The sequence below is a fragment of the Desmodus rotundus genome, chromosome 1 (assembly GCF_022682495.2).
Source record: "Desmodus rotundus isolate HL8 chromosome 1, HLdesRot8A.1, whole genome shotgun sequence".
NCBI classification, from domain to species: Eukaryota; Metazoa; Chordata; class Mammalia; order Chiroptera; family Phyllostomidae; genus Desmodus; species Desmodus rotundus.
The window spans coordinates 61,603,172-61,630,974 of NC_071387.1; the positions used below are offsets into that span (position 1 = coordinate 61,603,172).

At 44.6% G+C, this 27,803-nt stretch overlaps 1 long non-coding RNA gene across 3 annotated transcripts in view; it reads left to right on the forward strand.

Moving 5' to 3' along the window:
* LOC112302885 (uncharacterized) overlaps nt 1–22,385 on the forward strand; it is a 43,324-nt gene extending 20,939 nt beyond the window's left edge. Inside the window, exons 1-8 of one of the 3 annotated variants that reach the window (XR_011651275.1) lie at nt 7,336–7,431; nt 10,719–10,836; nt 11,053–11,147; nt 12,011–12,143; nt 12,242–12,451; nt 14,570–14,731; nt 15,955–16,090; nt 20,430–22,385. This is a non-coding gene — a long non-coding RNA (uncharacterized lncRNA). Of the gene's footprint in view, nt 1–7,335; nt 7,432–10,235; nt 10,837–11,052; nt 11,148–12,010; nt 12,144–12,241; nt 12,452–14,569; nt 14,732–15,954; nt 16,091–20,429 lie in introns of those variants that run through there. The other 2 variants (XR_011651274.1, XR_011651276.1) reach the window with 2 other exon arrangements.
* The last annotated feature ends 5,418 nt before the right edge of the window (nt 22,386–27,803 follow it).

Here is a 27,803-nt window from a genome sequence, read left to right on the forward strand (position 1 = left end):
AAGGGAAACCAGTGTTATTTAAAAATTAAACTCTGATACCTGGGGTTTGGGAAAGGGATTTGGTGGAATATCAGAAGGTCATTTGTCAGTTGTATGAATGAGTGAAGTGAGCCAGCCTCCGAAAGAATTTGGTAATTGCCTGGCGAAGCTTATTGGCTTCTGAGAATTTAGCAAAACCCTGTAAGGCTGGAGTACACCAACACAAATTGCAGTTTTCTTTTCAGCCGCTTCCTTTTACAGATGAGCAGACTGAGGTCCAAATGGTAGACACTTGTCCGAGGTCACTTCCCTAGTTAGCGATGGAACCTGAATTGGAACTTGAGACCCTAACATGGAGTCTCTTGCTCTTTGCAGAAGGAAAGTTGAGCATGCTACACAAAGGTTCTGTTCAGACCCCTGCACATTATTAGCATTTGCCCACTAAATCCTCACCTCATGGAGAAGCACGGTGCCCATCACCTTCACCTTTTGGTCTCCAGTAAACCATCTCCTGTAGTAGGAGTTCTTTACATACTTATTAAAGGAATGAGCATTATTCACCACAATGTGCTATTCTCTCAACCTATAAATTAGTGGTTCTCAACCCTGGCTAAACATTAGAATCACCCAAGGGAGCTTTTAAAAAAGTACAGATGCCCACACCACACCCCTAGAGATTTGAATTTAATTGGATTGAGGAGAGGCTCAGGCCCTGGTAATTTTTTAAAGCTCCCCAGGTGATTCCAATGTGCAGCCAGGGTTGAGAGCCACCTCAGAGGATAAAGTGTTTTTTGAAAGACACCTCAGTTGGGAGGTTTCTTGTGCTATAGAAGGGGGTCAGACAGAACTGCTGTAACTGAGCGATTAGATGCAAACCTTTTTCTTAAACTAGAAACTGACTGCTCTTCAAACCTTTCCTCAGGAAGAATACAAATTACAATGCCAACTCAAAATGATGTAGTTGGGAATCTATTAATCTGCTGGTACTATTTATACCTGGCAATTTTTCCAGACCTTAACTGTGTAGGCAGCAGTGCCAACTTAAAGCTCTCAGGTGGTCGGTCCCAAAGTGAGTTACTGGTTTAGCACTAAAGCTAGCCCACTGGAACAAAGTCAAGCAAAGAACAGAGGATGTAACAGTGTTTGAGGAGTTGGCTTATTTAGGCATTAATACCCATTGTACCCATTGCAGTAACAAATGCCTTCCTGACACTTCTGTGGCATTGAAGCCATAATGGATGAAAAATGTAGGTCAAAGACAAAATAAGGAAACATAATCTCAGGCTTCTTCCTGGACAAGTGCCCATGAAGAATAAAAGACAAGGCTTTGGAAGGCTTCAGAGGCTGCTAGTCTTCTGACATCACACTTTGTGGTCTTTTCCATTTTAGGGAAATGTCCCTAAATGACTAAATGCCCAGCAGCACACACACACACACCTGTCAGAATTTGGGGATAAAGAATGTTCGTGTTTGGTTGTGCAGGTGGTTCACTGCCCAAAGATGCCTGGAGCATGGAGATTGAAATCTGCAGAAATTTTTTTTTAGAAAAGGTGCTTCCAGGAAGGACAAGTGTCTCTATTTGTAGCTCCTGGAAAGGTACCGCATAGAAATTAGGATGTCTGAAGAGGGAGAAAGACACAACAGGTTTCCACATCCTTGCCATAAGTAGCAGAAAGAAGAGAGAGGAACAAAGAGATGATCAATAGTGTTGGGGGTGGGGGGGGGCAGTGAGGGATTGCCCACCCTCCCAATGCTCCAATATGCTCACTGAGAGTTAGTGACTCTCAGTGGTTGTTAAGGCTGGGTAAAACAGGAAAGTGGACAGGAAGCCAGTGAAATGTGGAAATGCAATATCTGCAAAACAGACAATAAGACCCATGGAAAAAGGAAGTCTAAGGTGGGAACATATTCTACATGTTCATTCTCCCACTGACTGAAGTTGGGGCCCCAGCCATGGCTCACAGGCTTGCACGCTGCTGCTACAGCCTGATTCTGGGAAAGAGAAAGGAAGGGTCAGGACAGGCACTTCCATAGTGAATGCTTCCAGATGCACTGATGTGCTGTCTGTCCCAAAACGCAACTCTAGAAGCATAGTTCAGCTAGAGAGTGACTCCTCTTGAGGGGGAAAAAAAAATCAGTCATTTTGACAAGGTCAAAATACCAAGAAAACAGCATTCCCAATTGGGAAGTTATGGGTCAGGACCACAGTTCATTAGAACATATTCTTTTCTGCTCCTCTCTTCTTAGGCTTTTTGGCCATGGCATGATTTGTAATATGCCCCCCAAAACAGAAGCTCTCTAGTCACATAGTCTCAAATAAAAACATGAAAATAGTTGGATTTCAGATAAGACTTCTTTCTTTTCAACTGTTGAAAAGAGAATCCAGGGGAGGGAGTGAAATAATCCCATCCAAGAACAAATTATCCTAGGTGGTATTTGGGCATAGAATTAGTGGGCTATGGTATGGACTGTACGCTCCAATATTGGGACTCAGAGACAGCAGTAAAATTTCCTTAGGATCTGAAAATTGGGGCAATTTTGATTGATTTTTCTCTTCGCCTACCCCTTGGAAAGCTCAGGGAGGAGGCCAGTGGAGAAGGAAGTAGGAAGAAAGAGAGGAGAGAGGGAAGAAGGAACGAGATTTAGGGAAGACTCATTTATTGAGCAAAGGCTGCTTGCCAGACATTGCTCTTGGCTTTTCGTATATGCGATGCCACGTAATCTTTAGAACACCATGGTGAGGGGGGTACAGTGGCCAGGATTATAATCGAATCAGGTTTATCTGACTTCAAAACTCCTCTCTTTTTCTCTTAACAAGTTGTCTCCACCAACTAAATATGCATATATATACACGCACGCCCGCGCATATATGCACGTACATATGTATGTTTTCTGACATCGATGGTTCTTAATACAGCCCTTATTACCAAACAACACAACAATGAGGGTCTATTTCCTATTTCTGTGTGTGTGTGGGGGGGTTGTTTTGCTTTTACTCTTCTCAGGCTAAATGGTTTTCCTCTCTGTAAAGTTGACTCTAATGTTGTTTTCCTCTGTCTTTGCCTGTATATGATTGAAGAAAGGAGGCATAAGGAAGGCAGGAGCCTGAGAGAGATTATTTGTCCTGGTTCTGTTGCTTACTGGGCATGGTTTGATTGGGTTATTTGGGGGGAAGGGCACCATTTCCAAACTACATACCACCCAACTGTGGGGATAACTCTGGAGATTCTCCGATCTGCCTTAGATAAACAGGTCGGCCCTGTTCGATCCACATTTTTCTGATAGGTGAAATTTCTCCCTTTTACAACCATCCTTGGAGATGCTTCTTTTCAAGCAGCCATTCTCTACTTCTCTTACCTTGCCCCATTGCCAGGGGCCCCTAGCTTTTTGATTTTCTCCTGAGAGGACGTGGAAAGGGTCAGGGTGTGGGAAAGCCTCTGATGAGGCTGCAGGGTCCCTTCCCATTGGCCACCTGCTGTCCCGTGGAAGAGAGTCATGGCCAGGTTTTCCCTGTGTCTCCCTGGAGCAGACTGAGATGCTTCAGGAGAAGATGCTTTCACTGTAAGGTTTATTAGGAGGAAAAGTGTGAAAGGCGTGGGACTGTTGGCAGGAACGCTTGCTCTGGGCTTCAGCCTCTTCTGTCTACGGTCACCATTTATTGATTCTTTCCTCTCTCCACTCTCTGCTTCCGTAGGTTTATAGCTACTTTGTGAAGACAACTAATCCCCATGTTTACAATATTTTATTAAAGTTTGGTGGAGAGGAGGGAGGAGGAAGGAAAAGGCTGGATTGGGGAGTCATGGGGTGGGGGGTGACACTGGCTGCTGCGGGAGAGGAAGAGCCAGGAGAGACAGGGAAGGCAGACATGCATCAGAGTCCCAAGCAGCAGCCAAGAAGTAGAGAAAGGGGACACGGTAGAGGGGAGGACAGGAGTGTGCCAGAAGCCTTACAGAAAAGAGCAAAGACCTGAACTTGAGGAATAGTTAAAAACTGAAGTGCAAATGGACTTTGGGACGCTCTGGCAAAGAGTGCTGCAAACAAAACATAAAACAGGCCAGGGTGACAACCCAGAGAAACAGAAGTTGTGAGGATGCAGTGAGGAGATGCCTCCGCAATGGCCCAGCAAGTAAATAAATAAATGCCCAGTATGCTAATATACTGAGGAGGGGTGGGGAGAGAATAATGAAGGTCTGAGACAGAGAGCAACATCAAGTGAAAGCAAAAGCAGAATAGAGACAGGGATAAAACACACACACACACACAGCCAGACCCCAAGAGAGAGACACAGAGAGAGTCACACAGAGAGAAGGACAGAAAGGACTGAGAGAGCGGGGTGATGGGGGTGGGGTGGGGGGGGAGAGAGTCTCCAGCCACATGCGGGAGACTTGGCAGGTGGACAGCAGCAGCCGGCCAGGCGGTCACTGCACTTGCTGTGTCTAGTCTATTGTTGTCTCGGAGGGGGAGGGGGAGTTGTTTGTTTGTTTTGTTGTTTGGCCTCTTTGTCTCTTTTGCTGCAAGCAGTTAGTTTGCTTCTTTCCCAGACACTGGGCTGACGGAAGGGCTCTCTGAATTTCTCTTAAAGAGACAGGATTAGCTAGTTTACCAGTATTCTCAATTTCTCCATCCTAACCAGTCCCCACCTAAATGACTGTTTTATGTCTTTTTTTACATCATATTAAGAATGGAGAGTCAGTGTTTATGCTGTTTTGGTGCCTGACTAACAAGAATAAGCTGGTTGATTTCACCCTCCCCACCAAGTCTCCCACAGGGTTGCCACAAGGCAGAGGAAGAAGACAAAAAGGAGAAAACCCTACAAACAAAAGTAAATAGAGACCATACAGACGTGACTAAAAACAAGAGTAAACATTCTACTTTTTCATTTTTTTTATTTCTGGTTTTTACCTAGGCATCAAGATTAGAAATATAAATGTGGAGCTTTAAATGACCAGTAGAGAGGGGCTGTGAAGAGGGGCAGTGGGTCATCCCTCCCGGGGCAGTGCCAAGGCCGGACACTATTAATGCATCTGGCAGCCAAGGGCCGGTGTCGGAGGGAACTGCGTCACCAAACTGAACAGAGAGCTGCTTTTTATTTATCTGGGAGAGGTAGGGGAGAGAGGGGTGTCCTGCAGGCCTTTGACTTTTTTGTTTCCAGAGACTCCCAGCTTCCTGTCCTCATAGTAATTTAAATAGGTTTTGTCTAAAGCAGGACAGCTTCTGAAAGACATGAAATTTAAAAGCACTCCCAAATTCATCTACCTTTGATTTTCAATTCTCTCTAGTCCTGTTCTCAAAATCCCTTTTTGTTAATCCTTTCTCCCCCGCCCCTTCTCTCATGCTTTAACATCTCCCAATAAAATTTAGGGTGCTAGAGATTAAAAATAAATATGTACAATCCAAGGGCCGTAGGCTAGACAAGAGTATTGGATGGGTGGAGATGGCAAAAGGAAGTGGGGGCTCCTTTGTGAATGGGACCCTTTCTATTCTGAGCAAACAGATCGGCATGGACGGTTCTGCCACTTGAAGTGCGGCTGCCATAGTCGGAGGGTACCAGCTGGTTGGGGGGTGGGGGCGGGATAGGGTGCTTCTCCTCTGCCCCACCCTCGAGGAGTTTGGTAGTTAAAAGAGAAGGTAGCCAATTCTGTCTACTGCTTGGGCCTGGTGGCGGTACGGTAAGGAGTTAACAAGCAAGCTGCTTATACCCATACCCACAACTTTATCCACCGCCTGTATGTACCATAATTTTTCTCCTCTCACCTCCCTCTGCCGGCTCACCGTTTTCAAAGCTACCGTAAGGGTTCCGCTGACATGGCTGCTGCTGTTTCTGCCGGGGTGCCATTTGAAGGGGCTGGAAACCTCCCACCTTTTCAGGTCACCCTCTACTGAGCTGTTTTCAGCACAGCCTCGGTGGCAACGTGAGTCAAGGCTAAAGGGACCAGTCGTGGGTGGGGAGCCTGGAGGACGAGGAGGTGCGACTTTGGTTCCGGGCAGGCCCAGTCCCAGAGAGGCCTGTGTGCGGGATCGGCGAGAAAAGCGCTGCAGGAGCGCGGCGGGAGCGCGGACCGAGCGCGCTAGCTAGCCGAGTGGGGCACGTGTTCGCCCACAACAGTGGAAGGAGAGAATGCGGTGGGGAGTGGTCTCCCGCCGATCTTGGGGGAGGCATATGCAGCCCCCTTTGCGTTGGGTAGGCAGTTTGTTTCTGCTGTCACACGAAGCACCGGCTATCCTCCCAATCTTGAGCTGCGGAAAAACTTCATTCCGATTCCAAGACGGTGGCGCAACACTGAGCCCCTGCGGTATCGCTCAGGGGCAGGCATAATCTGCAACCAGCGATAGGAACATATCCGGCATTTTGAAGGATCAGTAGAAGGTGTTGGCCTTGACCCTGGCGGGGGCAAGTCACATTCCAGTCTGATTTCAAGCCTAATGCACTGAGGCTGAGAAATGCCCGCGGGGACCCAGCCCAGTAGTAGGAGCCGTGCTGCGTCATCCGCGGTGGATTCCGTTTATCTTCTCCGCGCGCGTAGCAGCAGCGCACTAGGAGATTCGGTTTCACAGGAATGTCCCCGTTGACCTGCTGGTTTGAAAGTGGAAGCCCGGGGGGTAGTATGGCTGGCCACAAACATCTCAAACCTCGCTAATCCTAGACGAAATAAAAACATAACAGGCCACAAGCAAACGAACTTGCGGCACTTTGGTGGTGGTCTCCTGGCCCCGCATATCGAGCTGCGCGACCTGGAAGAAGGGAAACTTTCTTGCTTCGATTCCCTGCGTCTTAGAACAACGTCTCCTCTCCTGCCTACTCCTCTCTCCAAAACAATATAAAAATAACACCCCCAAACCCGCGCGCCCACACTAGAGAAGGGACCAAGAAGCAGGGGGAGGCTTGCCTTAAGGCCCCCGAGCTCCTCACAACAGGACGTAGGATCTCCCTGGGAGACGAAACCCAGCTGGAGAACTTGCAGCCTGGGAGCCTTTGACCCCAACTCGAGAGACAGCCCCCTGGGCGCTAAGGGTGCGTCTCCCAAGCTGCAGGCGGGAGAACTGGAACGCAGGCAGATGCTCCAGGCTCCAGCAGAGTGGAATCTCAAAGAAAAAAAAAATCTAAAGAAAAATAATAAATTTGAACCAAACTAAACTCCAAGTCCTCAGGTCCCCACCGAAGGTGCGGTGGGGGCGGAGGGAGCGGGACAGCAGAGGCGCAGTAAGTGGAAAATGAGAAGCGAACTCCCTTCCTTCCAGAGTCCGGGGCTCCACCACCGCAAAATACCACCCGAAAGGTTCGAAAGGTCCGACTCTCCGGGGAGGACGAGGGGGGGGGGGCAGGAGAGAAAGATAGGTGGAGGGGAAAGGGGGTTTCTTTTTCTCCTGCCAGTGTCATTCCAGGCAGACGAGAGGTGGCAAAGCTCGAGAAAACTTTGGAAACTTTGTAGCGCGGTTAGTGGGAGTCTCAAGGTAAGCAAGCAGTTCTAGCTCGAGCTTTGGGGAGCGGGTTGGGTGCTATTGGGAGGCCAGGTCCAGAGGCGGTTAAAGATCCAAGCATCCTGGGCCAGGTTTGCCCAAGGCCCCAGAGGCTTCCTTGGGCCGGTGGCTGTGAAGAGTCTGAGCAAGTTTCTTTAGGAGATAGACAGGCAGAGCCGGGAGTTCAGGGGATCTGTGCAGATGTAGAAAGCAATACCCAGGCATAGCTCAAAGCAGCAGTGGGAGAGGCTCGTCTGCCAGGGCAGGATCAGATCTACCCGCTCAGAGGCCGAGTCCCGACTTTCCCCCACCCAGAGAGGGCCGTGTACGCCAGGGATCTTTGGGGGCTACGCAGGCAGTTTCGCATTGAGTGCGGAGTGTTTGCACAGGCACCACATGCGCCCACGGTCTCAGGAGGGGACACTTGAGCGAGAGCCCCGGAAAGGCAGGAAACTACAAAGTCAGAGCAGCCTTCTGCGAGGTGCATTCTTGCTGAGAGCCAGGGGAAGGAGCCCAACCCAACTTTCCCCCCACGCCCTGGGAAGGAAACGTGGTGCGCCCGCTGTAGCGCGAGGCCTCGGCCGCCTGGTCCACACACAGCCTGGCATTCTGCTTTGCCTCGCTGCGCACCAGGGAGGGGCATAATTCAATTATGCCATCCAAGTGCAACACAGCCTTTTCCTCTTTTCCTCTAAAGCCTGGGACATTTCAAAGGGGAATCTCCCAATTCTCAAATAAATACCTATCACTCTAAACCGCACTGGGTTCTGTAGTAACTACTGCAGAAGGGGGAGGGGAGAAGGAAGGACCCAAATCGGATGTGAGTTTACAGCCTGAAGCGGCTTATTTAGGTTCATTGAACGCTGTTCCAAACAGCTTGGCTTGCGCGCTCTTTCGGGAGAGAAGTTGGAGAGTGGAGAGAAAACAAGGTTATTTAAAGTGACTCCCAGAACGCAACATTCTTTCCACGGCTCTCTAGGTGTCTGCCTCTGGGTTCCAGTTTAGCAGCCCCGGCAGCCCAGTCTTTGATATTTAAACCGGGCTGGCTGCGGGGTGAAACTACCTGTTGGGAGACTCCGCAGCCTAAACATTCGGTCTTCCTTCCCCCTGCTCAATCCTGGCAGCGACGGGATGGTTCTGGGTGGCACCAGGAGGGCGAGGACAGTAGAGCCGGCAGCCTCAGACAGTCGGCTGCGTCTCTGCCAGCTCTTCTGGATCGTGAAACAATCCCCAGGACGCCGTGTGGGTGGGTGGGTCCCTGTGGGGTTGGGCTCAAACACCGCAAGAGTCTCTAAATTCGAAAAACACCAAACCTTGCCTTTTGTGCTAGTGTCAAGGTGCAAGTCTACTTTAAAAAACAAAAAGCCTCCTGGAGGCTTCGGGGGCTCTCACCCCGACCCTACGCTCCAGCGAACCGCGTTTTTTCCCTGCCCCGAAATGTACTTTACTCCTTGAAATTTGGAAAAGTCTCCCGACGCTTGGACTGCTGCAACCCGGAGGCAGCGTAAAGAATCTCCTGTACGAGTTGCTAGAGGGAAATCACTCTGCTCTTACGAGAAAACAGAATCTCTTTAAACACCCTGACTGGATGAGGGAGTGCAGCTAGCAAGGACAGTTTGGTCAGTCTTTGTAGGCTGTGGGAGGAATTTTCAGAGGATGGGGGACAGGGGGGTTGTCTCTCACAGGAACCTGTGGGAAAGGCAGTTCGGCCAGGCCCTGGAAGTCTGATTTGGGAAGCGCACAGCCCGCGTCTGGCGCGCACAGTTAATAACATTCTTTCTGGCAACCGCTCCAACAGAGCCCGCCCCTACATTAAATTGGGGAGGATGTGGGTGGAGGCGCAGGCTGGGCTACACAGGGAAATTTTCCCCCGGACCTGGAAGGGAGTCCGCGTTGTGTCTCCGATGCGGGTTTCTGCTCTTTGATAGAGAACCGTACTTGGTTTTGGAAGCGGTGGAACTTGGAAAAAGCCCTACTGGGGGGCCCTTTGGGGCCGGAGGGGGGCTGAAAGACTTTCTTTGTGGCTGGAGGTACAGCGAAGCGTTATTTCTCAGGTCCTGCGCTACACTCTGCACGGCCACAAGGCACCCAGCTGAAAACGAAATGGGGACAAATATTGGGAAAGGAGGGGGGTAAGCCTCGTCTTGTTTAGGGTACTCAGTTTTACAGCAAAGACTGCGGGGCTGCCTGCAATAACGAGAGCTTATTAATGAGAATTTACTGCACGGAGATGAGAGTTGAGACTTCCAACCAAAAGATGGTTCGGAGTGCTTCCCGCCTCTCAGTCCCTTTTTCTGATCTTGGCAATGCAGCCTGCCCGGCCCTTAAGTCACACCCCTATCCCAATTCTGGGTGACATTTCTCTTCGTGTGCCTTTTCCCTGCCCACTCATCTGAGCTTCGGGTTGCCCAGGACCTCACGGCAGCTGGAGTAACTCTTGCAAAGTTGCCCTTCCCCTGGCACACACGCACTGGTGGGCTTTTCCTGCACGGCTGCCCGAGGATCCTCAGGGGCCAGGGAAAGCCAGTGTATTTTCCAGAGCTCAGCCTCGGCGCTCCTGTTTTTAGTTCTGTCGCAGGGGCATGGACCCAAGGCTAATAAACAATGCTGCTTATTAGGGATACAAACGGCCACAGAAAAGAAGCACGCGAGAAAAGCAAGTACGGAGGCATTGTAACACGTGGCCAAACATTTAGTACTAACTGCCTTTGAAAGTGACTTGTAATGTACAGCGGAAGGCATTGCTCTAAAATTACCCAAGCTCGCACCATACAGGTGTGTCTGTGTAGGATGTTTGGAGCTGTTTTTATTTATTTGGTTTTGCCTCTAGCAGTCAGGCCGAGTTGTTACTTGCTGAAGCCTCTCTACAAGCCACCTCCACTTCCCCTGCCACCCTCCCCTAGATCTCTAGGCCTCTTTAAAAAGGGAGGGGTCTTCCAGGTGTCTGCATCCTTTGATACCGTTATTCCAGTTCCCTCAAGAATTGAAAACACGACCTCTCCTGTAGGTAGAGACAACAGGAGCTTTGGGAGGAGATGTCACTGTAGCAGGCATGGCCCCATAATTTAAAGATACGGAAAAAAAATTCCCCTTTTTTATTAAAAAGAAAAAAAGGTCAGATACCTTCTGGGTGCTGACCATGAGTGAGAGTGGGGACTGGGACTTCTTTCTCAAGGGGTGGGCGAAACCAATTTCCATCCTGCCTGAAGGCTTTGGGGAAGGGTCTCCCATCTACTGTGAATGCCCCCCTTTACAATGTCAGAAAATCTTCTTGCCCGCAGATATTGGCAGCAGGCTGCTACCACGGGCAGTGCTGCTTTCAATAGGAAGAAGACAGAAGAGCAAAAAGAAAGTCCCAACCCTCCTACCCACCAGACTACCTGCCTCGCGTCCCCAGAGGCAAGTGCTGGCAAGGGAGACTCTAAGGAAAATCCCGATTCCAGAGGAGCAGGGTGAAAAATGAATCAGCTGTGTGTTGTAAGAACAAATCTCTCTTTGATTCTCAGGAGCTGGGGTGCCCAGAACAGGTCTCCCCAATTCAGCGGCTAAAGTTTTAGTGTCTGAGCATCTGCACGTTCTATGGCCCAATCTCTCGGCTTTGTTGTTGTTGTGCAGTTAATGCTGGAAGACACTTCAGAGGTGCTGGAGTCCGTTCCTGCTGGGTAGCTCTGCATCTGATTGTGCTCTGGACAGGGTCTCGTCTCCCCAAGGTCAGTGCTGTGCACTACACAGAGCTCTCAGCTGAGGGAGCTGGACTGGGGCTGGCTCTAGCGGGGCCAGGGGGCCCCCAGCCTTGAATTATGTCTCCTCTGCCAACCATGGGCATCTCTTTTGTCAGGAAATGATACTGGTGCCAACTGCACCCAATGAACAGCCTAAATCTTCTTTTCCTCCCTCTCACCCTAAGCTCATATCCTTATACAATGTTCACACATTGTTATTTCCTAATTTAATTACTATATTATCTTCAGAAATTGTTCAGCTGACTTCAGCCCTTTCCGCCTATTGGTTGACAACTTCTCCTGGGAAGGGTTTCTGCCACATGAAGTCAAGTTTGAGATGTCTCCCCTGCAAAGACTGAGGCTGAATTTTAGAAGGTGCCTCTGGCATTTTTGGTGGTGAGGATTGCTCTTTTCTTCCCACCCTTTTCCACATCAAGTGGCATGCATCTTGCCATTTCACAGATGAGGAATCTGAGGTGCAGAAAAGGGACATGACTTATTCAAGGGCATACAGTGAGCTGAGAGCAGAGTCTGCACCAGACCCCAAATTTCTTGATGTGACATGCCGTTGCTCAGTTCTGAGAGTGGTGTGTAACTACCAACAAACTACTGTTCAATAAGCATCAACTGTACACCAGGCCATGTGCCAGACACCTTACACAAGTCAACATCACAGCAACTCTAAAGAGCATCCCTAGGCCAAATAAAAACTTAAAAATAAAATTATAAGAGTAATACATGCATAAACCAGAATACTTCAAAAATAATACCAAAAGGCATAGAATGAAAATAAAAATCTTCAACGCTGCCCCCTCTTCCAGAATAAGAATGATGTGTTTTCATCCCTCTAGTGGCTCTCTCCATAACTCATACACGGATGTGGTCATTGCTTTATGATTGAGGAGAGGGAGGCTCACGATCAAGGTAACCAGCTGTGACGGCCTGACGGCAGGCTTAGCACTGCTATTATTCCACTTAGCTAAGGTGAGTGCGGAGGAAAAGGAGTGAGTGAGGCCACAGATAACAAGAAGGATCAGGTCAGACTTTACATCACTCCTTTCCTCTCCTCCTGCCCCTTCTAGGCTCCCACTATTGCTACAGTTTTGCAGGACCTGAGACCATAAGCCCTTCCCATGCACATAACCTGATGATCATTTGTGACGGCTGCAGTCCTTTCAGGCCTCGGAGCAAAATGGACAGGCAGCTCTCCTCAGGCCACCGCCACCCGAGTAATGTCACCTTTTACTGTCACCTCCATGCTGGCTTCACCCTGGACTAGCTCTGGGACTGGGGTAAGCCTCTTAAGTTTTAATTTCCCTGCCTATCTCTCTGCATTCATGGGGGGCTCAAATGAGAGACAGGGAAAGGACTGCGTATACCTAACATCTCTGTAAATAAAGCAGCTACTTTAGAACCCTGTGGCCCTTCAATTCAGAACAGCAGATTTTTAGGGCTCTTTGCAAAATGGTGTGTTTTGGGGATTTAAGGGTTTGCATTGTGCCTTTCTTATGTCAATAGGAGCAAGGCTATATGTGTGTCTTGCAGTGAAAGGGGACGTCCATTTATCTGTGAGAGATGGGAGCACTGAATCTTGGGATCAGAGACTTTGGGAAAACAAAGTGGATTTCTTTAGGCTGGAGAACACACTAAGCTGGTGAAGGCAGGGGAGCCAGTTATCCCCCTTGGAGTGCCCAGTAGTTTAAGTAAGAGGTGTGGCTGAAAGGATGCTCAAGCCTGTCCCTTTGGGTAAGTGTCCACCACCAAACGCTGACCTTGGGCTGTTCCAGGGCAGACAGAAAGGAGTGAGGATAAATGCTGGGCAGCATGAGTTCCCCAAAACCAGTGATTTCATTAGTTTGTTATTGTTTGAGTGGAAAGGGGAGAAGTATTAGGAAGATGGATGTGATCATTCTTCCAAGAAGCTAGTCCTGTCCTCGAAGCTCCTTCATTCTGCAAGAATCTTTAGAAACATCCTGAATGGAGGGGGTGCCAAGTGAGAGCAAATATTAGGCTGTGGCCATGGTCTCCTAGGCTTTGCAGAGGAGGAGCCGCTGGGGAGGGCAGGTGTATCTGAATGCCCTTCTAGAAACTTGCAAAACACTGTAAAATGCACAAATCTGCAATAGTACGGGGAAAGAATCTGAGCGTCAGTCAGGAAGAAGATGAATGAAGAGGGCTGGAGAGGGGGCTGGTTCCAGAGAGAAACCTTGACAAGGAGACTGGCCTTGGAGGCCCAGCCAGGTTTCTGAGCTTGCCTTCAAAGCCTGCGTCAGCACAAAGGATGCTGCGCCCCCTGGTGTCAGGCTGGCAGTCGGCGCCAGCTCGCTGCAGTGCGGACCGGCGGGCTATGAGACCCAAAGACCAGCTGGAAAAGTCGACTGGTCAGATGCCTTTTCTTCTGTTTGCTGAGCGAGTTGAAGTTGAAATAGCCTTTGCTTTCTCACCTATTACGTCTAAATAGAGACTCTGATGTAGAGAGAGCAGGGATTGGTTTTTCTTGCATGCAATTCAGGCAAACAGGACAATGCCTGTTTGGAAGTAGCCTGAGGGGGTGGGAAGTACACCAGCCTGAAGCAAAGTCCTGCATTTGTAGGTAGAGTGCTGGTCTTGGCGAGTCATTGAAAATTTTAGAGCCTCCCTGTCCATGTATTAAAACCAAAGGGGTTAGAGTAAGGTGTTTTAAGGTATTTTGAAAGCTCTAATACTGAAATTTATTGGATAATTATTATACTATTTTCCCAGAGCCTTGTGAATTTGACATTTTTTTCTATTTACACACAGTTGCAGATGTTATATGTTTCAGTATCATGAGTTTCCCAGTTCTGGGCAAAGATTTGTATGTGTGTGTCCCCTTCCTTTTAAAAATGCAGACTATGCCTCTTTTCAGTGCAGAAGCTGCCCCTCCACCTTTTGTGGGGCCTTCTACAAAAAGCAGCAGAGTGAGCAGGTCTTCAGACTCTGCTCTGTTTCTTTTAAAAATAAAGTACTAAAGTGCTGGAAATTATGCTACTAAAGTGTTACATGTGGTAGGTGTGAATATGTGCTTCAATAGTTCCAGGCACAGGACCAAAACTTCCCCAGAATTAGCAGAGTTTTCAGCTATAATTTGGCTCACATTTCTACAAATAGGTACAAAGACCAATTTGGGAGTCTGCTCTCTCTAAGGGGCTGTATGGTTGGGTTCCATTGAAATTTCAGGCTGTTCCTGGTATGGTCAGCTGACTTTAAGTAGAAACAGCCGCAGGAAAAATTATGTCATCACCAAGAGCTCACTCTCCTTAACCCTGCAGTCTAGTGTCTGAGAGGACTGGTCAGCTGTGCCTCATGGCAATATCTCCTTTCTGCACCCTGCCCGAACTCTTATCTCTGTGTAATGGGTACATTTTGGGGGTTTTCTGTTTGTTTTTAAGAAACTGATTCTAGTGCTGCGAAGGATCACCGGAACAGCACCCTCAGTTTCGCGGACGTGGAGGACGTGCGCAGCAGCCATTGTGCTGCGACAGACAATGTCAGTGTTTGACAGTCCGCATGGGAGCAGCAGGTCCCTGGGCAGGAGAGACGCCAACTGGGAGGCAAGCGGCAGCATAAACTGGATGGCCTACAGCAACTGCTGAGGATGGTGTTAGTGCAGGGACTCGGAGCACTGTGCCTCCCCTTCAGGGAACAGCTGTGTTATGGGTCCAATTGTGTTGTATCCCTCTAAAATTCATATGTGGAAGCTCTAACCCCTAGAACCTCAGAGTGTAACTGTATTTAGGGTCTTTAAAGATGATACTAAGTTAAAAGGCAGTCATTAGGGCGAGCTCTAACCCAAAGTGACTGGCTAAGTCCTTATAAGTGACTAGCACACAGGTACAGAGGGAAAACTATATGAGGACACAGTGAGAAGAAAAGATATTCCCCAGGTATGACTGCCTGGGGTTCTGTGTGAGCCTGTGTGGCTCAGACCAAGATTCTTTTCTCTCTCTGGGATGGGCAATGAGAACCTCACAATAAGAATATGTTGAAGAAAGACCCAACAAGAGGAACTAATTGTTTGGTTTGGGGTGAAGGGCTGGGTTGGCCCTGCATATGGCTGATGCTGGCAGCTCTCCCATAATCAACCATCCAGGCACCGAGTTGCGCTTCGGGAAACTGGACATGTATATGTTCCCCAGTGTGACCAACAAGACCCAATGGGGCAGTGCAACCCCATTTAAAAGCACCACAGAAACATAGGAAGTGACCACAGTGAGGCAGAACTGACAGTTGGTGAGCAGGACTCTTTCTCCTTAAGCTGAGCCAGTCCCAGGATTACTCAGCCGGGCTGAGCTAGGAGGACTGAGCTGCAGGAGTGAAACCTGAACTGCCTGTTTCAAGGCAGACCTGATACTTAAATGTAAGTAAATGATACTTTTTCATGGTATATGCCATGACAGTTGATTCTAAAACTTTGGAAGAGAAAGTTTGGTCCCTGGTGAAAGGAACACCTGTCCTCAGTGGAATGGTTGTGAGGATATTGTGAAGAGATACTGTTCTTAAGAATGTGCATTGATTTATAGAACCTCACTGAAAATATTATAGCAGAATGTTTGGTCAGGAGGTCTGCTTTTTCAGTTCTATTTCTGCCCAGTACTGGCTAACTGGAGAGTGTAAATTTTAAAAGAAGTTAATTTCTTATGCACATTTATGCAAATTCCCTTAGGGGAATGAGTGAAAGATTGTTTAAGACACTCTGAATTTCTTGGAGGAAAGTTGCTATATAAATTAATATGGAGGGGGATTTTGAGTTTTGTTTTTTTTTTAATCATCGCAGGTCTGCAGAACACATGGAAGAAGTCTCCCATCATGCAAGGAAGAAAATGAAACTCTCTACTGGCCTCTGTCAGGGAAGCTAAAAATGTCCCCCTCTTTCCTGCAAGTTTCCAAAGCCACAAGACTCTGATTTCCAGGTCAGAGAATAAGATTTCATTTTTATTATTCTTTACACTTTGCATATGAAGAGTCCCCAAAGGAGCATGTGATGGGCTGATTATTGTGAGCCTGTGTTGGGCAAGGCCAGGACTCAGGTGCCACGTGGAATTCTCAGTCACGCCTGCACAGTGATCTGGGGACCTTAATTCAGCTCCTACTTTCTAATGTCCAACAGCACCCACCCCCTCCCGGGAGCTGGTGAGGAGGACTTCTCCTCCGGGCTGAGCCAGTCCCAGGATTCTTAAGGGGTTGGGTTAGTGACCCAATATGTAAGAGGATTCAAATCTGTATGTGGTATTTCTGATTTAATTCCTAAATGACAGTTGCCTTAAGCATGTGGAAGACAAGAAACCTTGCTAAATGTTTAAACTTAAAAGACCATTGGTTTAAGAGAAATGAAAACTGTGTCCACGTAAAAACTTGTCCATTAATGTTCACAACAGCATTGTATTCATAATAGCCCAAGTGAGGAAACATCCAAATGTCCATCAACTAATAAAAGGATAAACAAAATATGGTATACCCATGCAATGAAGTACTATTTGGCAATAAAAAGAATGAAATGCTCATACAGGCTACAACACTAATGAATCTTAAAACACTATGCTAAGTGAAAGAAGCTAACCACAGATAACACATATTGTATGAAATTCCTAGAACAGGCAAATCTGTAGAGACAGAAAATAGCCTAGTGGCTGCGCAGGGCTGGGAGTCAGAGTGCAGGCAATGGAAGATGGTGGAACAGGGCTGCAGAGCATCCTTCTGGGCGATGAGATTATTCTAAAGTTAACTGTGGTGGAGGGTGGACACCTCTGTGAATGTACCAAAAACCATTGAATTTTGTGCTTGAAATGGATAAATTGCATGGTGTGCAAGTAATATTTCAATACAGCTGTTAATTTTTTTAAAATCATACTTTAAAAAAAGACCAATGGTTTATGTCTCTTTTTCTGAAATTCACCACCTTCAGATCCATATGCCCAGGCTTACAAACAGATTTTATGAGCTAAGTAAAATGAAAATGTGAAAAATAGTGATTTTTCCTTAGTTGGAGAGAGTGATTTGCAGATTGGTACATAGCCACAATACTTGTACCTGTGACTATTTTGAACTTTCTTGAATTTTTTTTCCTCAGGCTAACATTATTAAATTATGTTTAAACAATGATACTAAGTGGCTTTGTCATTTCTGTTTTCCCCATGTTCTTGTCCCCTTCCATAAGTAATAGCACTCCAATTTTCTCTTTAGGACCCACCCACCTTCTTTTCAGTTCCTGTGGTTTAAGTATTGTTGCCCCTTTCTTTGCCTTAGGCTCTGTGACTCAGGCCTGGTCAACCAGCAAACTCTGTTAAGTGGTGTGTTGCAACTGGTTCAAACCAACTCGTAAATTTTTAGGAATTTTGTGAGTCAGTTAAACATGATCATTATTAAAATTTAAGTTATATGAATTTATAATTAAATAAATTACATTTAATACAAAGTTAATAAGCACTCAAAAATCCATCACTTTCTATTTATTTGGGTACATTTTACTATTATCTGCACTCTTGAGGTTACATCTGTTGGATGTGTACATGGAAGTACTGTGTGAGGATGTGCTACTGTGTATCTCTTCAGCTTCCTGTTCTGTGACTTCCCAGTGGTAGCTTGACATTGGCCATGGTTGCAGTATTTATACTACAGAATTAGGCAAGTACTATATACTAAGACTTGCCCTTTGCTGTGAATGTTAGACATGTACCAGCTCAAATGGGTCAAATGGTGGTCCCCAGAAAATATGTTTGTGTCTTAATTGCTGGCATTTCTGAATATATCTTATTTGGGAAAAGGGTCTTGCAGCTGTAATTAAGTTAAAAATCTTGAGATGAGGTCAACCCGTATTATACCAGTGTCCTTATGAAGCAGAGAAAGATTTGAGACAGACACAGAGGAGACACAGATAAGAGGAGCAGGCAATGTGATCACACAGGCAGAGATCAGATTGATGTGGCCATAAGCCAAGGAATGCCTGGAGTTACCAGAAGCTGGAACAGAATTTCCCCTAGGGCTGCTGGAGGGAGCACAGCCCTGGTGGCATCTTGATTCTGAATAACTGGTCTCCAGAAATTGAGAAAGAATAAATTTATCTTCTTTGAAGCCACTCAGTCTATGGCAGCCATGGGTAACTAATATGCCAGCATACCACATATGGTTCAGGGAGAGGTATGCGATCCAAGCTAGGGCAATGAAAGGTTAGCTTCTTTTGTGAAAGAAACAGTCCCCCACTTGGGGTTGCTGAGTGGTTCCATGTTTGCTACCGTACTTGCCCACAAACGAAAACAGTGCAGAAAGTGGTCAAGTTGGGATCTAGAAAGAGAACAGAGAGAGAGACATTCTGGACAACATTGTTTGAAAAGCTGGACCTAGTCTACCCCTGGAATTTCTATTACACAAGCAAATTTCTTTTCATTTTAAATCAAGCTCCTGATTTTGAGAGAACATTTGAAAGTACTTATTTTCACAACAGCATTGTAAATACATACAAGTGCTATCTTGTGAACAGTTACTATTTAAATCAGTCATAACTAACAAGCAGAAAAATATATCAAACAGTGAACAACCTGGGATCTACCTGAATTCAATGATACTCATTTGTTCCACAAACACTTACTGAGCCCAACCATGTCTAAAGCATTTCAGGATGGATACCCACCCATTAAAGAACTTATAATGAATCTGCCAGTAAGGAGTTTAATATAGCCCACGTTATTGAGGTCACCATCAGTATTGACTTTCATTATTTAGTCCGTATTCTTCTGGATAGTACTACATTCATTTAATGTTATTATTTTTCCTGAAGTGAATTTGTTTAATGTACATTCAAAATATTTTAACTTTTATGAGATTACATTTAAGCACATTCACAAATCATAAAAAATATTTTGTCAAACTAAATAATTTGGGTTGGGAAGATATTCTCAAAGTGATATTCGGTGACATTGTACCTTTGGTAATTTTGTACCTTTTAAGAATTTTTATTTTCCATTGTCCTTAGAAATGTATTAGTGGGGACTAGCACATTTCTGAAAGGAGCATGTCACAGCAAATCCCAGGGAGGGACATATTGTATTAAACTCATTTTAAAATAAAAGGAAAATCTTTTTACCTTTACCATTTCTATCTTTAATCATTTTTCCACTTCAAGAGGTTTAAAATTAATTTTGTCCCCCATAATCCTATTTCTTTCCTCTACTTTTGAATACCTTTGTGGTTTTTGTTTTTTTTTTTTTTTTGATGAGCACATTTTGGACGAATTCCCAGTCAACTTTTAAAATCTAATTAAACTCAGCTAAGTTTAACTCAGATAGCATTTAGAGTCAATTTCTTGATAGTTGAATAATTAGGACTCTATCCTGGGAATTCTTTAGAAAATGGTTCCTGAGGGTTGTTTGTTGCTAAAATTCCCTTTACTCGTATTAAAGTCAGTAACATCAGTAAACTAATGCCTCCTTGTTTTGACTTAAAATAGAAATGAGCTTCTAAATGCAAATATCCAAATACTATGTTATTCGTTAGCACTTTTCTATTTGCTAGTAACATTACTTAACAAAATGACAATTGTGTTGAGTATTTTTAAGCCCCTCCCCCCAATAAATCATCAAATACATAACGAATAAGCTAGCAAACCACACACATACACACGTCATAGGAAATAAGAGATTTCACTAAGGACATATAGTATATACATTAATCGATCAATAATAATTCAAGGCTACTCTCCTACTCTCCTTCTAGTCTAGAAAAATCCTTCCCTCTTTTCTACAAAAAGTAGCCACCAACATTTTTTGGAAATTAGGATTGTTATCAATATGGACTTAAAGGAAAACATGAGAAAATAAAAACTATTTTTATAACCCCTATAGAAGCCTAAAATAAAAATTGGGAATATATGAAGTTTACCAAAGGCAGTGGAAAACAGATTCAAAATAAGTGTTTAGGAAACCACTTTCCTTCCATTAACAAAAGCAGCTTTTAAGTGTTACTCATTCTTGATAATGCTGACTAAAGAGAACCCAGGTTTGCTTTTTCCCTAAAGCTAAAAAGAAACTTGCCACCAAAGTTAAAATACAAGGAACCAGACAAAAAGAAAAGAAAAAACAGTGATTTGTTGCTTGATGGAAAATTTATGTCAGAGATACAAGACTTTTTTGTTACAATAAATTGTTTTCTTCATGTGGAAAACAGTGATAGAAATCTAGGTGAATGGATATAATTAAGTAGTTGTGTGGCTCCAACTCTAATTTTTTTTTTTAATCAAACATCTCAACATTTGCCCAGGAACCAGAGGAGAGAAACAGCTTTCTAAGAGTGAGGCCCTGCAAACATTTCCAAGCTGCCTGGATAAAGGTTTGGAATGACGACAATAGTGAGCCATCCTGCCTTGGACCCCAGTCTAGATGGATGACCTAATACATCCCTGACTGCCATAGCTTCATGAGCATCAAGAACTGGGCGCCTGCCACTATCAACAAACAGAGCTTCTCCAGAGCTCGTACATCCACAGAAACTCAAGTACCCCTCAAAGCACAGATCACACAGTCTCCCCGGGCTCATGGTGTTTCCTCTAGCTTTCACCACCTGTGAGATGGGAACTCCTCTTTGGCAGGATAATTCTTAAAGAAAAGGGAAGTGTGCCCGTTACTCTCCCATGTTATCTTGGTTTTTAGAACAGAGTGATCACTGAGAAGCTAATGAAGCTTAGCTTAAGCATTCTCCTTCTTCGGGGCCCTTTCCAAAGCCCTGTACCTAATTTTGTATTTGTAATTTTGCATTCTTTTGTTAAAAGAATCCCCTCAATTGCATAAGCTATAGACACCCCCAACCAGAAAAATGGGTATCTGCTCCTCAACCAAAGAGAACTGGCACAAAATCTTAGCTTGATGAAAATGTAAACATTAAACACAAACTCCTCTTCATCTTTTTTTGGACACTGCCTAGCTGGGGCCAGCCACCATTAAAGATGAGATCTCTTAGTTCGAGTCTCTGGTCCTCAGATGCCTTCTCAACTGCAGCAGTGGTTAAAATACCAGCCAAACTTTGAGTTTATTCTCCTTAGCTTCTCCCTGAAAGAACACTCCACTGTGGGCTAGGTATTACAATGGCTTATATACTGTAAAGGCCAGAAGTATTTCCATGCCTGGTCCTCCCTTTGATTATGTGGCATCACTGTTCCAGTGTCAGCTAAGCTTTGCTTCCCAGTAAAGTTAATGGATTTGGACGAGGCTTCTACACTTTCCTAATAGGGCCCTCTAGGGAGCAAGCCACAGAAACAGTTAGGTTGTGGGGGGTTTTTTGTTGTGTTTTTTTAATGACAAAAATAATGGTGCACACGCGCACACGCGCACATGCACATTCACGCGCGCGCACACACACACAGAGTGTCCAGCAGAAGTAATGCCCACTTGAGTGTGGTTGGTAGGGTAATAATATGGATGTAATAAGGTATAGTTTGATTTCAAACATTTCACCTGAAATGTCATATGGTGTGCTTGAGTGTGATATTGTTATGTTAGAGAATTACATGGTTATGATTTTATAATAAAGATTTTGTATTAAAAAAGGGGTGTTATTTGTGACAGATCCTGTATAAAACATAGCTTGAAACATTATAATATGTCACATAGAAAGTGAAAATCTCCTATAATGCCACACAGCTGAGAAAACTAGTTAACTTTTTTCAAAGCATATATGAAAATTTCATTTACTATTTTACACAAATGAAATTATACTCTCCACTCTGAAGAGTGCTGTACTCCACCTTGCAATAAGTCTTAGATATCTTTCCATGCCGATCTGTAAAAAGCAATCTTTTTAATCTTTTAAGAAATGGCTCCATGGTATTGTACTGTATTCCTGAACCACACTTCCTTAACCAATTGCTGTTAACGCACATTTGGGTTCCTTCCAGTTTTCCCTGTAACAAATATTCTTGCAAACATCCCTTTACACTTACATCTTTGGGCAGTTGTAGGAGTATTTCTCTATGATGAATTCCCAGAAGGTGAATTATTATTGGGTCAGAGGGTATGAGCGTTTTATTTTTAATAGCTGTTGCCAAATTGCCCTCCAATAGTTTTGTATGGATTTACACCCCCAACCACACTGTAGGAAGGAGCCTGCTCCCCCACCCTCCTTAGCAGCACTAAAATCATGCACCTTGGGGATGTCTGATGTGAGTTAGGAGTTAAGAGGTTCAGCCTGTGGAGTTTTTTCCCTTTGTGAACAGCTAACAAAGAGATCAAAAGTCTCCCACTTTCCTTGATGAGCCCCCTGCTCTGAGTGAGCCAATACCCAGCCAGACATCTGACTAATGTGAGAGGTGGAAAATTCTAACACCTACTGCTTGCATCTAGCTGAATTTACGTGAGATAATTTGTCCATGCATGTATAAGCAAATGTGCTAGAGTATTCTAATAACTACAAAGAAACATAAACTGGTCCTGACTTTGGCACTGCTAATTCAATGTAAACAACATATTGAACACTATCACACTAGAATGTTTACATCTGCACAATTATTTGATTTTATCCCTATGTTTACTGAAACAAAGTAATTGGAAAAATCTATTCTTTAAAGGGATACGGAACGCAACCTTGAATCAACCCATTAAAGAAGAGCAAGGTTGGCCAACAATCAGTCTTCAGGAGCTCATTTGGAGGTTTACCGTGGTTTCCATTTCCAGAATTAGCATCACTGGGCATTAAACTGGGGAAAAAAATTAGGGATTATCCAGTCAAAAGATTTGGAAACTCTGCTCTACAAAGCCTTAGAGTCGCTTCAAGGAAACAGAGGAGGTTGCTAGAGGAGAAAAGTAGCCAGGGGTTAAATGTTCTTGGTATTCCTACTTCTACCACAAGAGCCCCGCTTTCAGCTATTTTAAATGGCGAGTTAGATGTTGTGTTATCTGGGACAAGTTGACCTCTTATTTTCCTCATTTGCAAAATGGACATGATAACACTGCCTATTTAAGAGTAATGAAGTTGTAATTAATTCATATTACACATGTAAAGGGCTTAGCCCAAGCGCCGCCTGTGCCAAGACTCGAGAAATGTTTGCTATTGTATTATTTAAGATTTTCCTTTGAAAGAGAATTCTACTGCTAAAAAATACATTTCAAAACCACCCATTTATCTTTGTCATCTGTAAAACATGGTGATTATTTCAGATGGAGGGGTTTTATGTATTTTTTCTTGATTCCCAGTCAAACAGTGGTTCTCATTCTCGGACCCTAGTCCAAGACAGCTGGGATCTCTGAAAATAATGTGGCCTCCCACACACCGGGCGGCACCGCGTGCCAGTGAGCTGGCCGAGACCGAAGCTGCTCTGTCTGTCTTCCAGTTGATTTATGGAAGAAATATGACTATATGAAGAAAAGTTTTCTCTGCCCTGTGGGAGATGACCCCTATAGGTTCATCACAAGGATTAACATGTTAAAAATGTTACCTAGTTGCCATCTTATCTAAGATTTTAAGGACAATTGAAAAAGGAATTCAAAAATAGATGCTTAAACCTTCTAAGACTGGCTGAATTTTCTATGCTTGGCCAGACATTTTTAAGAGGAAGAACTCATCCAACAAACATACACTCTTATCAACCCTTTTCTTAGAAAAGCTTGTTTTTGTGTAGGGGAAGTTTGCAAGTTTTCCTAATGAATCACAGACATGAGGAGGAGGGGGAGAGCCTCAAGCATTTTCCTTTTTGAATGGTCTAACATGAGACCAACAACCAGGGAGCAGAAGCAAAACCTTCCAAACTGTGTGTATTTTCTACCCAAGAACTCCTTCCATGCCAGCCACTTCTGCTGCCTGAGAGCCAGACATGGGATGGGGAGGGGCTTCTCTGTGTCAGGCCATTTGGGGTCTGTAGTAGACTTAGGAACAAGTAGACATAAAAGCTGTGGAATTAAGGGTTGAAAACAGCATTTAATGAAACCCCTCCCTCCAGACGCTCTTGATCAAAGTCTGAGCTTGCACCGAGACAATCGATCTACAGTTGCATACATAAAATTTTGGCAACACTATGTCCTCGTTGCTTTCAACAGAGGTTTTAGACCTCTGAAACTGGGCACGGTCCCAGCACTGAGACCCAGTTCATGACACATGCCAGAGGACACACCGCCACAGCCGAGGCCCGTGCAACCACTTTCTTTTAACCTCGCGTCTGTGAAGAATTACTTTCCAAAAAAATAAGTGAAACCCGATGTCTTCTCCGGGTGGTTATTTTTGCGCCTATGAAGTCAATAAAACTCTCCAGATTTATTAGACAGCCCTGCTGTGGAAGACAAGACCACTTCCTATTCCCCAGCAGAAATGTGGGCCTTTCCTTTCAGTAACCTTCTGACCACAGATTTTAATTTTACTCATTTCTTTTGTTCTTCCCAGAAAATTTGTCAGAACCCCTGAGATAAGTGAGTTGACCTGCATTAAAATCCCACTCTCTGGCATCCAAGAGTGATGGAATGAACACATTTCAGGCTTCTCTAGCTTTTCTCCTTTGTTTTCGATTTCAGAGGGGCTCTTTTTTCTTCCCATCAGAATCAGCAAGGAGTTTGGCTGTCTCTTCTTCCACTACATTAAGCCCTAAAGGTAACACCTACCAACAATTTCTACTCCTGTGAGAACCCACTAACCATGGGTTGATGGCCATGATAATGATAATCGGATTCAATTCTATTTAATACAACAGTATTTATTGAGCCTTATTATACATGCCAGGGCTCTCCTGGGTAGAGAGATGCAAATATGTAAAGGATAATGTGCATTCTTTCAAGGAGCTTAGAGTTTACTAAGGGAAATAAACATGTTAACAAGTAAAAGTCATTGATTGTGACAGATTATTAATAAACAGAATCTTATGGGATATAAAGACTTGAACACGGAAAGGTAATGAAAGGCTTCTCAGAGGAGCTGACTCTTGGGCTGCGTGTTTAAAGATGAGTAGGAGCTCATCAGATGAGTCTGTAGAGGGACAAGCCCAGCAGGGGGGCCAGCAAGTGTGGAGGATCGGAGGTGTGAAATAGCGCAGCACATACGGGATCTAAAGAGTTCTGTGCATTGGGAATGAAGGTCAGAATGTTGTACACAGCCTGTGTTCACACATGAATGTGGGTATATTTTTTAGGTGAGAGGAAACTGCTGAAGAGGTTAAAGGCTTAGATCAACTGTAGCACGACCAGGAAGGGGAGAAATGAAGAGAGCCTGGACTAGGCCAGCATGGCAGAAATGGACAGGGAGATCTCTGGTGATAGCAAAGAAGACATAGTAGCAGATATGCACAGCAGAAGTGACAGCAAAGAAGGAGAAGGTAGTAAAGTTGTAAAGATTCCTGCTTCAGAACGATTTTTAAGCAGTCGTAGTCCATTATTTAAGAGTGAAAATTACCTCCCAGTTGCTCTTAATTCTAAGTTATTGGCTCACTAAAATTTCTTTCTCCACTTACTTGCAAAACTGATTTGAGGTAGGAAAGAAATACTGTGGCTGGAGCCAGGGCCACCCTGTCTGACTGTGCGACCTTGCCTGTCTATGAACTGATGAGGAGCATTTATGGGACATCGGCCCTGGTTCTGTCATTGGGAACATTACTGAAAGAAATTCATGCCAGTGTTTTCTTGATGAACTTGAGTTTTGATTATCCTCATGTCAAAATGCCATACATGTCAACTTAACTGGCACTTCCCCGGATGATAACATCTGGTTCATTTGCTCACATTTTAGGACGTTTTACAGAAGATGCTCTTGTCTGCACGACTCATTGGTTTTAGCAAAGAAAAGAGGAAGAGTATAGCATTTTAGGAGTTAGATAACTCTTGGTTTGTTCCTTATGAATTTGGCCAAGGCACCTCAACTCAGTTTCCCCAACTGTATAATGGGATAATATTAATATCTGTGTCATAGGTGTAAGAATTAATATGCCAATGAATAGCACAACTCGGCACATAGTAAGTGACAGTTTTTGGTACTTTGTGTACTGCACTGTACAGGGTGCGTGATATGTAGTATCGTGTTGTAATCTTCTAGTTTCACAGAAAAGGAAATTCAAGTTATATAAGGACAGTGCTTTTGTTTTTATCCATTATATTCCCAGTCCCCGCAGTAGTGTCTGCCTCCAAGCGCATAAGTGTTTGGCTAAAAGCGATTAAATAATAACGTATCCAAAGTCAAACATCTAGTAAAATAGCATGATTAAGATTCAGAACTGCTTCTGCATGATACTAAGACTACCGCTTTTTTAATGAGTTCTCAGTTTCTCTGTATAAATGAAAATGATCTAGAAGTTGATGGAAGGGCTGCTTTGTGCCTTCTTTTACTACCAGTTATCAAATTATTTAATTATCAAGTTCAGGTTCTCAGGATAAGTAGTTCCTATTTATGTCATTTAAAAGTCACTTTCTGAGTATTTCTACATGGGTCAAGCTCATGGCTGATAATTTTTTCCTCTTGGGCCCTATTTCCATTTTTTTTCGTGTTTTCTTGGTGAGGTCTACCTACAGTAGTCTTCTGAAGGTACGTCAGCTTTGAATTCTCCAACCTAGAAGTCATCAACCAGCCCCCACCTCTCCTTTCCTTCTCCCGCACCCATTCCAAAAGCCCCGCTCTCCCTCATGTCTTGCTACATGGCATTTTAATCTACCCAGGCACTCAAATTAGTGATTTTGGATTCAATCTTTACTCCTCCCATTTTCTTTTTCTATCAGATCACCAAGTTTTATTGTTTCTATCTCAAAAAAGTTTTTCAAACCTGACTTTTCTTTTGCATCTCAACTACTACTCTGTAATTCAGTATTTCACCGTCTTGTCCTGCAGGTTTTGACAGCTTCCTAAATGCTCTTCTTACTTTCAGCCTCTTCCCTTACCAGCCTTCCTTAACACATTGCAAATCAAACACTCTCCAGCTCCAAGACCTTTGGTGGTGCTCCTTCACCTTCAGTGTAAGAGGTTATGCTCCCTATACTATGTAATATTGTATTTAAAACCAAGTGCAGTCGGCCTTTTCTACCACTCCCTTCTAGAGTCCTTGGCTTTAACTATACTGAGCCGCTTGCGGTATCCCGAACACCCAACACACTTTAGAACTTTGTGTCTATCTTCAAGTTGCTTCCTCTCTCTGTAATGAACTGCCCCTCTTTTATGGCCTTGAAGACTCCTGTTCATTCCTTGACGCTCAGCCTGGTGTGACCTCCAAGCTGGGGCCTTTTCAGCTCCCCCATGTGACTCAAGGAAAATGAATGGCTCCCCTTTGCATTCATCATAGCACTCCCAACGCTTTTATTAAAATTAGTTGTTTATATATTAATGGTTCTTGGATCCTTAAGGTCAAGGACTATTTAATTCATCAATGTAAACCCAATCCCAACACAAGGATAGTTAAGTTTTTTCTATGTGAGAAAAAAGAGCCCATTGTTTTTTAACAAAATTAGGTGAATAACACTGTAAGTGATAAAAGGGAGAAACATCGTGTAGAAGGTGGGGCAATAATAACAGATATCTGGAAATTTCAGTCTAGCCCATAGCAGGTGCACAATAAGCGAGGGTTCCCCCATGAATAAATCTACTTTATGCACACGACTTGACTCTGGATACAACCTTCCTTAATAACAAAGGTAAAGAAGAGCTATGAGAAGGGCAGATTGGTGTCAGGATCCTATGAAACTG